The sequence below is a fragment of the Octopus bimaculoides genome, chromosome 15 (assembly GCF_046866305.1).
Source record: "Octopus bimaculoides isolate indiv1 chromosome 15, ASM4686630v1, whole genome shotgun sequence".
Taxonomy (NCBI): Eukaryota; Metazoa; Mollusca; class Cephalopoda; order Octopoda; family Octopodidae; genus Octopus; species Octopus bimaculoides.
This window is the reverse complement of record NC_142942.1, coordinates 33,231,629-33,248,492: the sequence shown is the minus strand read 5'-3', so window position 1 is coordinate 33,248,492 and position 16,864 is coordinate 33,231,629. Positions and strand designations below refer to the sequence as shown.

Here is a 16,864-nt window from a genome sequence, read left to right as displayed (position 1 = left end):
CTACGCCTTCAAGAATACCCCTAAGAACAGAATACTTACCTAAAAGACATACGATGCCTTCAAGAATACCCATAAGACATACGGTACCTTCAAGAATACCCATAAGAACAAAACGCGTACTTCACAGAGGTGTGTTACGTGCAACAAAACCCGCTGGAAGAGAAAACTTATTTGGTGCTATGCCTTCAAGAATACCCGTAAGAATACCTCGTAGACGTCGTATGAAGTCTGTAAGTTTTGAAGAGCTTCCTAGTCGAACATGTACAAAACCATTACGAATGGGTATGGAAAGAAGATTGCATACTTTACAAGATCCACAGCAACTTCGAAGACGTGGTACATTTTATGACATAAAACGGGCGGAAGCTTTAGAAGCAGCCAAACGTAGAAGGGATGCAATAAGCGCAATGTACCGTGCGGAGGCTACTAAGAAGGAAACGCTACTAAGCCCTACGAAGAGACTAGACCCTACGGCGGCACAAAGAATAGCTCTCGAAAGGATAAAGGGTGTAATGGCGGCACAAAAAAAAGCTTCCAAAAGGATGAGGGAATTAGAAATCCAAAAAGAACTTGTGAAGGAAGCTTGGAGGAATGCACTACCAACCCCTGAGGAGGCACGAAGAGAAGCTCTCGGAAGGATAAGGTCTGCAGGAATCAATAAAGTCTTAAAGTCAGTTTATGACGTAGACCCAATGATAACTTATGACATACAATTAAAGCCAAGCTGTGCATGGAATGACTCATGGGATGAACCATGGGATGACTTATGGGAAGAACCATGGGAAGACACAAAATCACCACCAAGGAGTGAAACAAGAGAGAATACTGTACGAGAATATATTGATGAACGTGCTAGGAAAGGGGCGACAGCTGCTAGAGAGGTGAAAGCTCTCCGTGAGATGGGAAATATCAGAAGTGCGGCAAGACAACAACTTCGAGATCTGTTGGAAGGATCTCCTAGAACTCACACAGAAATTTCAATTCCAGATTTTCGTAGCAACGAAGCTCGAAGAAGATATTCAAGAATACCCGTAAGAATAAAAAGAGGAGAAAAAAGGCACCGGCCAGTGGAATCACTCAGAGATCCTCGGTATCCTAGCCGAGGTACACTGACTTCACAAATTTCATTAGATGCTTCATATCTTGGATGCCCAGTGCATGGTATGGGTTCTCCAAAAACATCAACGCGTGGTACGGGTTCTCGAAGAACATCAACGTATGGTATGGGTTCTCCAAGAATATAAGGAGCTCATCGTTCGAAAACGTTGAGTTCAAAAGAGTTTCCTAGAGACTTCCAAGAATATTATTAAAGCTAAAAAAAAAAAAAATGAAATACACAAAGATAAAGTTATTCGAATTATTTGACAAATGCATCGACTTAACGGTTGTCGATCAGATATCGATAACCAGTACAATAAATTACGTTTAATAATAATTCAGATTCAATAAAATGAAAGTATAAATTATCCCTATTGATTTATTTATATATAAAAGAATGTTCTGTGACAAGATTATATCAGAGTATTAATGATATAATAAGAGAAGACTGAATTGACGATATAATGTTGTTCAGCACCAAGTTAGTCTTTTTCAAACAAATCTACGACAAAAACATTGTTCCGACTATGACCTCCCAGGGTTTTCCTTTTCTATTTATTTTTTTTTATATATCAGAGGCTACATTGTCTGAACTACTTTTAACACGGTAAGGTATGATGAGAAGGAAATTTCGCTGGTATTTCTAGGAAAGTTGTGCAATTAAGTGTTGAATAAGAAGTCGTTCACTTGGGCTTAAGTGAAGGCAGTCTGAAGGGTTATAAGGGATATGAACGTTTCTCTTGAACGCTTGAATTTATTGGGGTTAAGCATAGAGAATTGAGTGCCTATTTCTCTTTTCATATGAAAATAAGTTACATCATTTACATTTCTGAAAATCTTTGCAAAGACAAATCTCAATTTCATTTGTTACCTTTATAAATTCAGTATATCTTTCCTTTTACCCAATCTGAATATATACAATATATATACAGTAACGAACGCCCTTTCATTGTTCACATAACCACCTTGGAAATGTCAACCCATCTGCATTTCATCAATGAAACTATTTTTGTAAGCCAGTATGTTAATTTTTGTTAGTTTTGTGATTCCACTATTTTAGCCTAAATAATTTTCTTTGTAACTGAATGTTGAGTAAAAAACTTCGATATGTTAGGTTAAGCAGATTTACCTCTACTACCACCAACACCAACACCTCCTCCTTGTTGTCGGCGTCGTCGGCATCGATATCGTGGCACTCCTCCTTCTTGTCCACCTCCTTCTCGTCCTCCTCCTTGTCCTCATCTTTCTCCTCCTCCTTGTCCTCATCTTTCTCCTCCTCCTTGTCCTCCTCGTCCCCCTCGTCCTCCCCTCCTCGTCCTCCTCTTCCTTCTCGTCCTCCCCTCCCCCTCCCCCTCGTCCTCCCCCTCGTCCTCCCCCTCGTCCTCCCCCTCGTCCTCCCCCTCGTCCTCCCCCTCGTCCTCCCCCTCGTCCTCCCCCTCGTCCTCCCCCTCGTCCTCCCCCTCGTCCTCCCCCTCGTCCTCCCCCTCGTCCTCCCCCTCGTCCTCCCCCTCGTCCTCCCCCTCGTCCTCCCCCTCGTCCTCCCCCTCGTCCTCCCCCTCGTCCTCCCTCTCGTCCTCCCCCTCGTATAAAATAGGGTTAGGGGACACCCAGAAGAATCAATTCACAGGTGAACTGTTTTGTTTTGTTTACATTCTGCGAAGATCATTTGCTCTAATATTTCGTTTCTAGTGCGCGCGCGCCTGTGTGTGTGTGTGTGTGTGTGTGTGTGTGTGTGTGTGTGTGTGTGTGTATTTACCGTATTTACAGTATTTACAGTGCTTGTTATCATTTCACTGATAATTTTAGCTGAACCTAATGAATGGTTTATTCAATGGGATCCGGATCTTAGTGTTGTCCATCAATGATTTTTTCATTCATGGAAAAATATTTAGTGGAAGTAATAAAGGAGAGGAGGCCTTTATTGCGTGCATCAACTTCCCTTTAGTATGAGCAGACGACAGTTTCCTGTTATCCCAGCATTTGCAATGAGGACAGAGTTTCAATAATGTTGGCATCATCCTACCATCACCAGTACTCAACCATGGACAACTTTATGTTGCATTGAGTAGAAGTAGAAACAGTAATATTAAAATGTTTGTAAATGACCATCCAAAACAAGGAGAACTCATTGGTGTTAGGGTTTTCACTAGAAACGCGTTGTTGAAGCAATTGCTAAGATAAAGGTTGTAATCTTTTAATTTTATTTTTATTTTCCGTATCATTTTCATGCCGTCATTTCTGACGGCACGGTTACACTAGTGAGTGAGATGAAAAATGTGAGAGCACCAGACTAAATTCCTTTTGGTATTTAGTCTCATCATTTTCATTTACAGAATTCAGATATTGAAGTCATCGTATTTGAGGCTACTACATTACTATGTTAAATTATTACTATATTACGATATTGCCATATTACTATATTGCCATATTACTATATTACTATGTTACTACATTTTATGTTACGATATTATGCTATTATATTAATATAGAACTATGTTAATTACTCTATTACTATGTTACTACACTGCTATATTACAATATTATTCCATTATTAGTTATATATGTTATATGCTATTTGTTACATATATTATAGAAAGTAGAAAAAGTTCGATAAACAGATTAAATATGCAGTTTCGTATTCATGTCAGAGGTCGTTACACGCACACGCACGCGCACTCGCACACGCACACGCACAACCGCGCGCGCGCCATAAATCGTGTTCTTGAGTCAATCAGTTGCCATTATGCCCTTAATTTGGATTCATTGAGCACAAGATTTCTGATTTTTATGACACATTACTCATCTGCCATTCAGAAAAGATTCTCCGCTGTACTGACAAGAAATTTAAGTCACAAATTTTACAGGTGGACCATCTTTTACATTTCTACCAATTGCCACTATCTCCGTATGTATATATCTACCAGCTAATATATCTATCAGCTAGAGCATTTTGTCTTTCCTTTCGTTCATTCATAAAATGTCTCACTTTGTTAATCCTTCTAACAAGTAATTTTTCATCTTCCCCATTAATAACAGTTATAAAACCACCAAAAAACTGTGTTGTTGGATTTGAATATTAGTATTGCCTTGTATTTGTTTTGTCTTTACATTGATTTCGTTACTATTTTCATCAATTTCATATTTCCTACATTCAAACGCAGCAATTTGAATACTGGAGAATATTAACGGAACGGCAACATCTTCCTGTAAATGTCAGTTGTCAATTATATATATAAATAAATATATATATATATATATATATATATATATATATATATATATATATATACTAGTATTATAATCCGATTTCATTCGGGTCTGCTCGGGCCACATTTTAAAGATGAAGAATTCCCCGCCCCACAAAAAAAAAAAACCGAAAATTTTATTAAAAATTGGTAATGGAAAAAAAGTATGCCAAATGTTTAAACAGTGTTTAAGAAGCGATTGGAGAAATTTCGCGGATGCAGGTGTGAAGGGCAAAGAATGACGGGAAAATGCTGGAAAAAAACAAAACACCAATCAGGTCTCTGCACAAAACTGAAACCGTATTATACGACTTTACTTGGGTACAATACGTAGTCACACCCAACCTAATTTTGCTGAATCAGTGCCCCATCTTTATTTTTATCGTTTTAATAACATTCATAAACTTTCTTCCCTTCTGTATCATCGTTGATGGCATTAAAATTAAAAAAAATCAAGTTCTAATTAAAACTTAAAAGCAAAACAGCTGTTAAATAGTAATCGCCTTTGTGTGCTAGCTTACATACCACGTAAGCCTTCGCCTTTGTGTGCTAGCTTACATACCACGTAAGCCTTTGACGCAAGAAAAAAAACTCGATAAACCTTTGCGGCCAAACGCGAGCAAAACTCGCTTTTGCTCGTGCCACAAAATTGGTGCAAAGAATAGTTAATTTACTAATATCTTTGATTATTTTTGTACTTATCAGCGGAAGTTTTGAATGATTCAAAATGTGAAAAATATATCTCATCACACTCTACATGCAGGTATCATTTTTATTTGGAAAAAAAAGCAAAATGGCAGAAGCAAACGCCCAGTATGATTTGACCAGTAAAAGATTTTAGAATAAATCTTGCCTTGTTTGTGAAAATTTCCAAAAGGTTTTGCATGCATTTGATACAAAAGAGCCTGAGGATCATGCAGTCGTGCGTTTTATTGAAATCGCACGAAAGACACGACCTCCACACCCCTAAATCGATTGAAGAGAACCTTCTTTTCGCCGTAGAGGCCACGCCTTTCAATTGAGTAAACTCAAAGTTACCATTCGAATTCTCCAGCACTTTTAACATAGGTGCGCAAATTTTCAGATCAATCTGACCACATTTACTAACACTTTTGCCTGCACAACTGTTTGTGAGACAAAGTCCGCCATTTTCACACACACACACACACACACACACACACACACACACACACACACACACACACACACACACACACACACACACACACACACACACACATGAAATCCAACCGTTTCACATAAAACTACGTACGTTGTGTATTTCTATTCTTCAGTGGATGCATTCGTTACAAACAACAAATTTATATGTTTACAAATGCGCGCGCGCGCGCCTGTGCAGCGTATTGAAAAGTTATTTTATGCATATGCCTGAATTCCTTTCTCCGACTTGAGTTTCACGCCACCGCGACCATCATTTGATAACTTTTATAAATTACTATATCTCTTATATATATCCATTGGCATTGACTTTTGTCTTTGTCTTTTGACTTGATTGCCTGTGGTGGAGTGACTTAAATTTTTTTTCTCTTATTTTTGTTAAGGATAAGTTCAGTTTTCTTGTTGTTGTTATTTAAAAATTATTGTATTTATGGAAAATCTTCTGGTTATAAATTTCCTTTTATGAAATTCTTTAAAATGTAAACCTTTGTCAAAACTGGGAGTTTTCTAACTTTTATTGGTCATGCTGTTATATGACGATGGTTTGATTGCCAAATGTACATGAAAACTATATATATAAACACAAACAGAATTTTGCGTGTATATGTGTCTGTCTGTGACACACACACACACACACACACACACACACACACACACACACACACACACACACACACACACACACACAAACGCATACACACACACGCACACACACACACACAAGCGCACACACACACGCACACAAGCGCACACAAGCGCGCACACACACGCGCACATATACACAAACGCACACACACACGCGCACACACACACAAATGCACACACACACACACACACACACACAAGTCTCTGTTCACTATTCTTGGGAGGGTCGTTGCAGTAGTCTTCATGCACCTTTTTCATGGCGTCTTTTACCGTCATTAGACTCTCCGGCTGGATTCCCAAGCACAACCAACTGTGACTGTGGATATTATCGAACCTTCTAGTTTCTGTTCTACTTCTAATTTTCCGTTCGGTTGGTTCGACTTGATGAATCATCTTCCGATTCTTTTCTGCGACACTCATATCCGTAGTACTGGAGTTGTGACCGCTCAATGCAGAGAGGTAGCAGCTCGAGCCGGAGAGCCCCTTTGTTCTTCGAGTTATGCACCCTGTCGAGTAACGTTATTCCAGAAATCCTTTGGTAGAACCCAGTATCTGCCAATTGTATTCGCAAGCTCACTCATTTGGTCATTGCCAACATTCAGGACCAAAGGTGAGGATAGGCACGAAAACTATATATGTATATATATAGCGTATTCGAACTACATACATACATACATACATACATATACACACATACAATTATATATGTATATATATAGCGTATTCGAACTACATACATACATACATACATACAGACATACATGCATACATGCATATACACACATATAATTATATATGTATATATATATAGCGTGTTCGAACTGAATTTGACAGGTTCATGGACACAATCTATCATAATAACTCTCCTCAAGAATGGTAAGCTCAAGAAATGCAAAAACTACCGCATGTTCGGCCTCGTCAGTCGGCCCAGCAGAGTGCTATTGAGAAACATTCTGAACAGGCTAAAAACCTCAAGTAGAAAAAATAATTGCAGAAGAAGCTAGTTTCAAGGAAAACAAAAGCACAATGAAACAAACTTTCAATCTGTGAGTTCTTGGAGAAAAAATATCTCGACCATTAAATGATCATCAATGAAAAAGTACATCAGCCTAAACGTGTTTGAAGACTACAGACAACTAAACGAGAAAGCAACTAATGCTGTCTACTATAACGGAATGATCAGAAACTAGTTTCGAACAACAGTAGATGTATATCAAGGATGTCTGCTCTCACCTATCATCTTCAATGTCTTCCTGGAAATAAACATGTCGGATACACATGAAGACAATAAAGGCACAGTCAGTATTGGTTCTTCAACCGTCGCCAACCCCCGATTCACAGACGAAATCGATGGCTTAACAGGAACATAAACAGAGCTGGAAAACTTGGTGAAATAGCTACGCAGTACTTGAAAGGCGTACGGCATGGAAATGAGCGCAGAGAAAACCAAAATTGTGGCCAACAATAACAAACGAATGGCTGCATATGACATCACAGTGAACGGATAAACATTAAAAAACTTTCAGAAAGTTCAAATCAGCTAGAAACTATCGTCGCCAACGAAATATTCAGGCCAGGAATCCTCTTACAATTGGACAGGCAACGGTAGTGCTCACAAAACTCAGGTCAATCGGGAAAGACAGGAACATTAGGGTTTGCACAAAAGTTAGACTAATGCGACCACTTGTGATTTGCATCTTTCTATACGCCTGTGAGATTTGATCATTAACAGCAGAACTGGGAAAATAACGTAAATGCAATGGAAATAAGATGTTACTGACGGCGCGTGATGAACAAAGAAGTAAGAATATGAATATTCCAGACTATTGGACTGAAGAGTACAACAGTGCACTTAGAATGCCAGCATGTACACACTAATCTTGGTCTTGATATTGATGCCATGATTTGCCCACACTCTCTTTTCGAGTTTTCCAAAGGCTACAGAGGCCTTCTGAATGCGCAGGTGTATTTCTATATCCATTGAACCATCCCTTGATAATGTACTCAGGTAAACAGAAGTGTCAACTACACCCAACCTAGTTCTATGCACCATTATATTTGGCTCGACATATGGTTCCCCTGGTGATGGGTGAACATTACCTTGGTCTTTTTAAAATTAATTTCCATGCGGAAGGCATTACAAGATGCTGCAAAATAATCCATGATATGTTGCATGTCATCCTGAGAGTAAGCCCAAAAGTCAACATCGTCTACATACAAGAGTTCTCTAATTAATATTTGAAACACCTTGGATTTGAAATTGAACCTTCTTAGGTCAAAAAACCTTCCTGTAGTTCTAATTTGCAATAGAATACCCTTTCCACAGTCCTAGAATGCATGAGTCATCCTCACAGCAAAAAATATTGAAAACCGTGTGGGAGCCAGGATATCTTCCTGCTTTACGCCATTATCAACTGCGATTTCATTGGACAATTTTCCATTCAACACAGCCCGAGCCTTCATATTTCTGTGCAGTCGAACGAACATATCAATAAACTTTGGTGGGAACCCTATTTTCCCTAATATTTTCCACAGTGCACCTCTGTTCACCGTATCAAAGGCTTTTGTCAGATCAACAAAGACCTGATATAGAGGAACCCTCGGCTCAATACATTTCTCCTAAATCTGCCTTGCTGAGAAGATTATATCAATCGTCATTCTGCCAGATATAAAGCCACTTTGTGATTCAGGGATCACTGTAGGACAAATGTCCTCCATCAACCTGCTCAACAATAATTTAGCAAGAATTTTTCCCACAGACTTCAACAGAGTGATGCCGCGTTAGTAACCGTAAGCCTTCTCAGCTCACGTTGTAAGGTGGCTTTATATTCTTTATATGTCTTTTTAATTGCAATTAAATTCGTTGGGCACTCTTCCAGAAGCTTTTCATGAAGAACATGTTTTTTCTTTAAAAGTTGGCTGATAATCAGATTATTATCATCAAACCAATCTTTATGTCGTTTTTTTTTTGATGCCCTGAATCCAAGTTCTTCTGCTCCTGCTGTGTACAATTGATCCACGAACAGAACCCAATCAGCTTCAAACCATTGGCATTCATCTTACCGATGCCATAATGATCTAGTGCATCCCATATCCCATGAACTCTGCCAACTCGTGCATTGAAATCACCAAGAATTATAACTTTTTCTTCGACTGGAGTAGATATAATTGTGGTGCAAAGGGATTCATGAAATGTCATAATACTTTCCTCACTGGCCTTGAGAGCTGGAACATAAAAAGACAGAGTTGTTGCATATCGCAGCTTCATTATACGGTCATCGATTCTAGAGGGGTACCGTAAATGTTGTATTAGAGTTCCACGCACTGAAAAACCTACACCACCATCTCGCTGTTCTCCTTTTGGTTTCCCTGTCCAGAATAGTGTGAAACCTGATGATGCTTCAGTCAGCTGATCACACCCTAGTAGGTGTGTTTCTGACAAGGCTGCAATATGTATAAGTAATCTTTGAAGATCTTTTGTTACCAGTGCGGTTCATCTTTCTGGTCGGTTTGATGAGCTTTGGTCCAGAAGAGTTCTAACATTCCAGCAGCAAATATTTATTTAAATTCGTTTTTTCATAAATGTTTTGCTTTGTGATGAATTGTTTTCTTTCCTGCTTGAATTAACCGCAGATAGCCGCAGTAAACTACCCAACATTGATGTGACACGCAATTTTTAGTGCTCCTTTTCTAGCACCGTCCCAAGACTTTGGGTGAGCAGTGCTCTCGTTAATAGGGCTTCCCAGACATAGGTGTCTCCACCGGAGTTAACCCCTGTTACAGGAAGACATAACAACGATGTTATGATAAGACCCGTGCCACCTATGTATAGATTTGTAGTTATATGCTTCCAATTTGTCAGGTCTGCACACGTCGCCACTCCATCGCCATAGGGCTTTCATCTGTAAGAAAGACAGATGAGAAGAACACAAAAGAGACATCTGTACATCACTGGATTATAGTGGCAAACGCTTGTACTACACGAGCACCACTCTCTAAGTTTCAGTGATTATTGTTTGTGACAAGCCTAAGCCAGATGATCAGTAATCACATCAACCGCAGGTTTTATTTCAAGTTTTCCTCTTTTAGAAGGATACTGTAATAACAGCCTGGGATCCATGATATATATAAAAGAATATAAAAAAAAAACGATACATAAAGGAAACGATATATACATATTTACACATATTTGTTGGATGGCAGTTGACTATTCATGAGTTCCTCCTCCCTTTGACGGGACATATATTTCGCCCCGCTGGGTGTCCAACAGTCACCCTCCTCACCAAGCAGGCTTGGTGCCAGTTTAGTGCCAGTTTAGTCGCCGACGACCCGACCATGCAACAGCTTGTATTGGGTTACATGTTACCAGTAGAACACAAGAGCGACCTCACATAACATACATACATACATACATACATGCGCGTATACGCTTATACATACACACATGCGCGTATGCGTATATACTTACATATTTTATCATTTATTTCAGTCATTAGACTGCAGCCATGCTGGGACACCGCTTTGAAGAATTTTCAGTCGAATGAATCGGCTGCAGTACTTATTTTGTTAAAAGCCTGATACTTATTGTATCGGTCTCTTTTGCCGAACGACTAACTTATGGGGCCGTAAACACACCAATTCCGGTTGTCAAGAGATGGGGAACAAGCACTGACAGAGGCTTCTTTCAGTTTCCGTCTACCAAATCCACTCACAAGACTTTGGTGGACCCAAGGCTATAGTAGAAGACACTTGTCTAGGATGCCACATTGTGGGACTGAACTTGGAACCAGATGGTCGAGAGGATGTCATGGAAGGTGTTGAGGGCTGTGGATCCGAGCGACTTGAACAGCTCAGCAGGTATTCCGTCCCTTCCTGGTTCTTTGCCGTAGGTCATCTGTTTGATGACGGTCTGTACCTTTTCTCCGCTAGGCGGGAGGTCCAGATCTTCCTGGGTTGGCTGCTGGTGGATCTGCTGTAGGGCTGTTTGGTCGACGAAGGAAGGGCGGTTGAGCTGGCTGAAGTGTTGAAGTGTTCTTGCCACCTTGCGCTGTGACTTTCTTTGTTTTTGATGATGGTGGAGCCATCAGCTGAGAGCAGGGGTTCCGATTCTCTAGTTGAAGGTCCATAGATGACTTTGATGGCATTAATCAGCTGCTTGGAGTTGAACAACTCCAAGCAGCTGATTAACGCCAACGTCGGCGTAGAGCTGCACTTCCTCGGTTTTCTTTTCTCATTAAGCATTTTGTACGGCATGAAGTTCACTCTGAGCTTTGGTCTTGCATTCCTTGAATATGGCCACATCGTGCGACACAGATGGGATGGTTCTGCCAGTTGATGTAGGCGGCTCTCTTCTCTTTTAACAGGGCTCCGATGGCTTTATTGTTTTCGTCAAACCAGTCTTGATACCGCTTCTTGGGGCCAAGGACTGCTTTAGCTGTCTCAGTGACTGCTTCTTTGAACTTGTTTCCATTTTCCCTCTGGTCCTCCAGTAAGCAGACCTGCTGCATCGAGTATTTCATCAAGGCTGTTCTGGAAGTCCCGCTGGTATTTGGAAGACTGGAGTCTTGCTGTGTTGGAGGCCTATTTGATGAGCTCGGGGCGCTTGAGTTGGTGGGGGACTATGCGAATGTTGAGCTTGGCTCGAACAAGGCGGTGCGCATTGCCCCGTTGGTGAGGACGTCACTGCTGTCGCGCTGACGGGTGATGATGTAGTCTATGAGATGCCACTGTTTAGATCGGGGATGCATTCACGCTTTCTTGCATTTATCAGCCTGCCTAAAGACTGTGTTTGTGATGAGCAATTCATGTTCTGCGCACTTGCACAGCAGAAGTCCGTTGCTGTTCATCTTGTCTACATCGTGTTTCCCAATCACTCACCGCCTCTCATTGCAGTCGCTGCTAACTCTGGCGTTGAAATCACCCAGCAGGATGAGCGTGTCAGTGGCAGGCGTGGTACGTTGTAGAGTGTCAAGGTCGGTGTAAAACTGCTCCTTGACTTCCTCCGTGGATGTCATGGTGAGGTGTAGGCGCTAATGATAGTGGTGAATCGCCCGTTGCTGATTGGGAGGCGGATATTCATCTGCCTTTCATTGACACCATTCGCGAGATCGGGGATCTGTATGAAGTGTTTGGGTCCGGTGGCAAGTCCAATCCCGTGGAGGCGGTCTTCGTTCTGGTTCTTTCCTTTCCGGAAAAAGTTGTATCCGTTGGATTCGGTTACCGATCCCTCTTCGGCTAGTCGGGTTTCACTCAAGGCCGCGATGTCGATGCTGTATCTCGACAGTTCGGTGGATACAAGGGCTGTCCTTCCCTGGGATCTTGGGACATTGTCACGATCAAAAAGGGTACGCACGTCCCACGTCCCGATGATGAGTTTCTTCTTTTTCAATTGGAATCGACTACAAATCGGTAAGTCTGCCCGCTGCGGTAAACTGGCCATACGGCGTAGGGCAGACTTTGTTTAGTTCACCTTTTCTAGGTCTCTCCCTTACTGGGGTGAGCAGTGCATTTGTAAACGGTTGCTCAGTCTCCTGAGATGCTGCCGAAGTCCTCCGCTGCCTCGAATCCAAAGGACAACGACCAAAGTCCCAAGCCGCCTATTTGCAGGTTCGTGACTATGACTTCCAGTGACTACCTCCACCTGTCACTTTCGCCATTCCCCCGTGGCCGCAGGACATCAGTGGGAAGTTAGGATTGGGATACATAAATACTTATGCGAGAGGTTGATTAAAGTGGAAGACTCGTTGCACGCGGACAGTCCCACTCTCTCGGCAGATGAGACCTTGATCCAGTGGCACGGTGAACCGTTACGTTGGAGACCTTCCTGCTACAGTGGAAAACCAGAACGTCTTCGCGCCTTGTTCTGTCCTAAGCGCTCCACAACGCCTGCTGGAACCGCCTTCTTAGCCATTGGACCACTTTTGGTCTCGTCCGCCCAGTCTGCCGGAACCAGTCTTTGCATGCCAAGGGTAGGCAAACTCTGAGTTACTCACTGAGGGTTTCAGATCCGTCGGCTACCCTCACCTAGTTTTGCCGGACTGTCGAAGCCGTTGCCCGGGGGTGTGACTGCTGTTACATGCAAATAGTTACGAGGAACCCTAGGTAAAAGCTGGGAGTCAAGTGGGGACCAAGGTGGGCAGACCGATCCTAAAAGGGTGCGACAATCTCCCCATCAGAGGTGCTAGTCCCACCCGACTACACCAGACAAATATAAAACACATAAAATATATGTGTAGATATAAAATAAAGATAAAAAATAAAAAGGGAATATCAAAATATAGATTGAAAAAGAAGTTTAAAAATATACAATATATATATATATATATATATATATATATATATATATTCCACGCGCGCTCGCGCACGCACACATTGTTGAATGGCCAATAAGTATACATGGATACACAACACAACACACACACACACACACACACACACACACACACACACACACATTCCTCAAGCATATTTGCTTAGCGCTGTCACCACGTACAGTATTTATGGTGAGCCGCTGAGTAGCGCAACTAGTCATTGAATATATCTGGAATATCATAAGAGGGACCTGTCTCTCGTGTCAGTTCGTAATGTTACCTTTCTGTTGTCTGTGGCCGAAGAGGAGATAACCACTCTGGAATGCATGCATCCCACAATCTGGTTAGGTGCGTTATGGGCTGAATCGGTGTATGCACCCCCTAATTCTCTGCAGTAAGAAATTTTCTCCATTGCAAAATACAATGAAAGGCATTCATACAGTTTCGAATATGCCTGCAGCATATTTGAACTGATACATACATACATACATACATACATACATACATACATACATACATACATACATACACACACATACGTACGTACATATATACATACATGCATACCTGCATACATACATGCCCGAAGAAGTCAAACGCCTCTACCGAAACGTATCATCAGATGAAAGGCTGGGCGAATATCAGCAGAATATGTTAGTAGAAAGCTCCATGATGATAGTAACACTGATAATTAAAGCAGTCTATCATGGACCAACAACCGGATTACTACCTCCCACTTTGAAAAATATGCGCTTGCAATCCAGAAACAAGAAATATCAACCAAATACCTGATGCACAAAAGGGACAGTGGCGCAGGAAAAGCATCAAAATGTGACAATCGATGCAGACTTTGTGGAGTTAACACCGAAGATATTACCCACATCATAAGCAGTTGTCCAAAAATGTCACCGCGGTTTATCTACTGATGAGACATGATGTAGTTAGGGCACTGTATAATGAGATCCGTTGGAAGGAAAACTTCGAGGTTAAAGAAATAAGAACCTACAGTATGGTAGTCTCGGGGATTGGAACCAGCTGTCTCAGTGACACGCTTGTTTCCCGTCCATCAGATAAACGTACAAGTGCGTATTGAGGGTTACAGTCTAAAAGTTCTACTTCATCAACCAGGGGGTCATACTTGGATTATCTGACATTCCTTTTCAAGTACACAGGTCCGGGAGTCAGAAGCCAGTTGGGTAGTGTTGTTCCCATCGTAGATTTGCAGTTGTAGGAAAATAGGCGTACATGTTGAGTTTCATTTGTAGCTGTGCTGAGCAGCGATCTGATAGCGTGCAGAGCGCCTGTAAGTACTTGCTCCCAATGACTGATTGGTAAAGCACAGGATTTGAGGGATAGGGTAATGGCTTTCCACAGCGTACCATTCAGTCTCTCCACCTGACCGTTGCAACGAAGATTGTATGGAGTTGTGCGACTTGTTGCTACTCCTTTCTATATTAGGAAAGATCTCAATTCCTCTGACATAAATGCAGATCCTCTATCACTGTGGACGTATGATGGCATTACACAAATAGCAAACAGTTGAGAGAGGCAACAAATGGCAGTAGAAGCAGAAGTATCAGCACAGGCAAATGCAAACGGAAACGTGAGTATTCGTCAACAATAGTCAGCAGGTATTTGTTAAGTGTCACTGATGGTAGAGGACCCTTGAAATCCAGACTGAGTCTCTCAAACGGTTGATTAGCCTTCATCAGATGAGATTGAGAGGCTTGAAAAATGCTGCTTTTAGTTCAGTACAGACTTTACAGTTAGATGTCATCATCTTAACGTCTTCCAGTGAAAACGGGAGCCTTTTTGATTTGACAAAATGAAACATTCTCGTAACACCTGGATGACTTAAGTTTTACAGATTTTTACAGTTCCAGTGATGGACTGGATCTGTAGTCTTCGAATTAGCTTTCTCCCTTCTGGTTTTGAGAAGCCCAATTTCTCAAGATTGGTATTTAGGCAGTGTGTTACCTATCCCAGGGCCCCAATAATTACAGGCATAAACCTGAACTTGTAATCTGGATAGAGCAACTGCAGATTTCTCAATAGCCCAGCATAGGTGTTCTCTTTTTCACTATCCCAAATCATTATATCAGCTCTGTTGCGCTTACATTTTACTGAGGTCTTTACTGGTATATTCCAACAGTATTCCTTATTATTATAAGTGGCCATGGCTACCACCATATTGTGGGATCTTATTTTTTTGTCCTTGGGATTATGCTTCCGACAGATTGTATTATAGAGTGTCCTAGCTACAACGTCATATCTCATCGGTAGATAACACCGTAATGACATTTTCGGACAGCTGCTTATGATGTGGGTGATATCTTCAGTGTGAACTCCGCAAAGTCTGCATCGCTTGTCACACTTTGCAGCTTTACCGGCATCTCTATCCCTTTTGTGCATCAGGTACTTGGTTGATATTTCCTGTTCCTGGATTGCAAACGCATACCGTTCAAAGTGGGAGGTAGTAATCTGGATATTGGTCCATGATAAACTGCTTTGATGATCGATGTTACTGTCATCATGGAGCTTTCTAGTAACATATCTATGCATAGTCTTCTCATATAGGCTCATTCTTTCATCTGATGATACGTTGCGGTGGAATCGTGCGACTTCTTTGAGCATGTATTCTAGGTTATCAGACAAAGAGTGTTGCTCAAGGAGCTGCCTTCAAAGTCTTAAGATATTATCAGCCTCATGCATGCAAACTTGGTCAAGGGACGCACTTCGACACTTGGTAGTTAAAAGATGTCACCGAAGGGATATGATGCGACATTCAAATGCATTTTGGATCGATGTTAAGCCTCTTCTACCTTGCTTTCGTTTTAGGTAGAGGCGGTCTACATCCCTGTTCATGTGGAAATTGTGTGCTTGTTAGTATTTTTCGGGTGTTGAATGACTCGGGTCTCATCAAGCGTCCAATCAAGCAGCCCAAATGTTAATGAGTACTGGCACTACAAACACATTGTGGGCCACTGTTTTATTGAAAGCAGGGAGTTCTGAGGTCCAAATTTTCTTTATTCGGCTGTAGTATTCTTTAGTGACATGTGTTCTCCCTTCTTCCCAGCTGCTTGTTCTGCTGTAATGATGTTATTGGTTACACAATGGTCCTGGAAGAAGAGGTTTAAACCTGCTGTATATATTTTATACATTAAGTTCTGGCATGCAATTGGCCGGTAAGTTTTTGCCATGTGGGTGGTTCTACATTTGGGGATCAATTTTGTCTCTGCCAGAGCTAACCAGTGTGATATGCTACTGTTCCCAATGAGAGCTTGCTGGTACAAATTGATAAGATATGGTCGGTAGAATGTTAGCTTCTTGTACCAATATCCAACAATCAAGTCTCTTCCAGGTGCTTTTCCATCCTGGAGTTTTTGG

General features: G+C 41.4%; 1 protein-coding gene and 1 pseudogene across 1 annotated transcript in view; one reads left to right on the top strand and one right to left on the bottom strand.

The window, feature by feature from the left end:
* Positions 1–3,851: 3,851 nt before the first annotated feature.
* Positions 3,852–16,864, top strand: part of LOC149132489 (uncharacterized) — a 43,751-nt gene continuing 30,738 nt past the window's right edge. The window contains exon 1 of the mRNA XM_089363669.1: positions 3,852–4,003. The gene's annotated coding sequence lies outside the window, so the exon portion shown is untranslated. The remainder of the gene's footprint in view (positions 4,004–16,864) is intronic.
* The window catches only part of LOC149132491 (uncharacterized), a 3,805-nt pseudogene continuing 1,420 nt past the window's right edge, over positions 14,480–16,864 (bottom strand).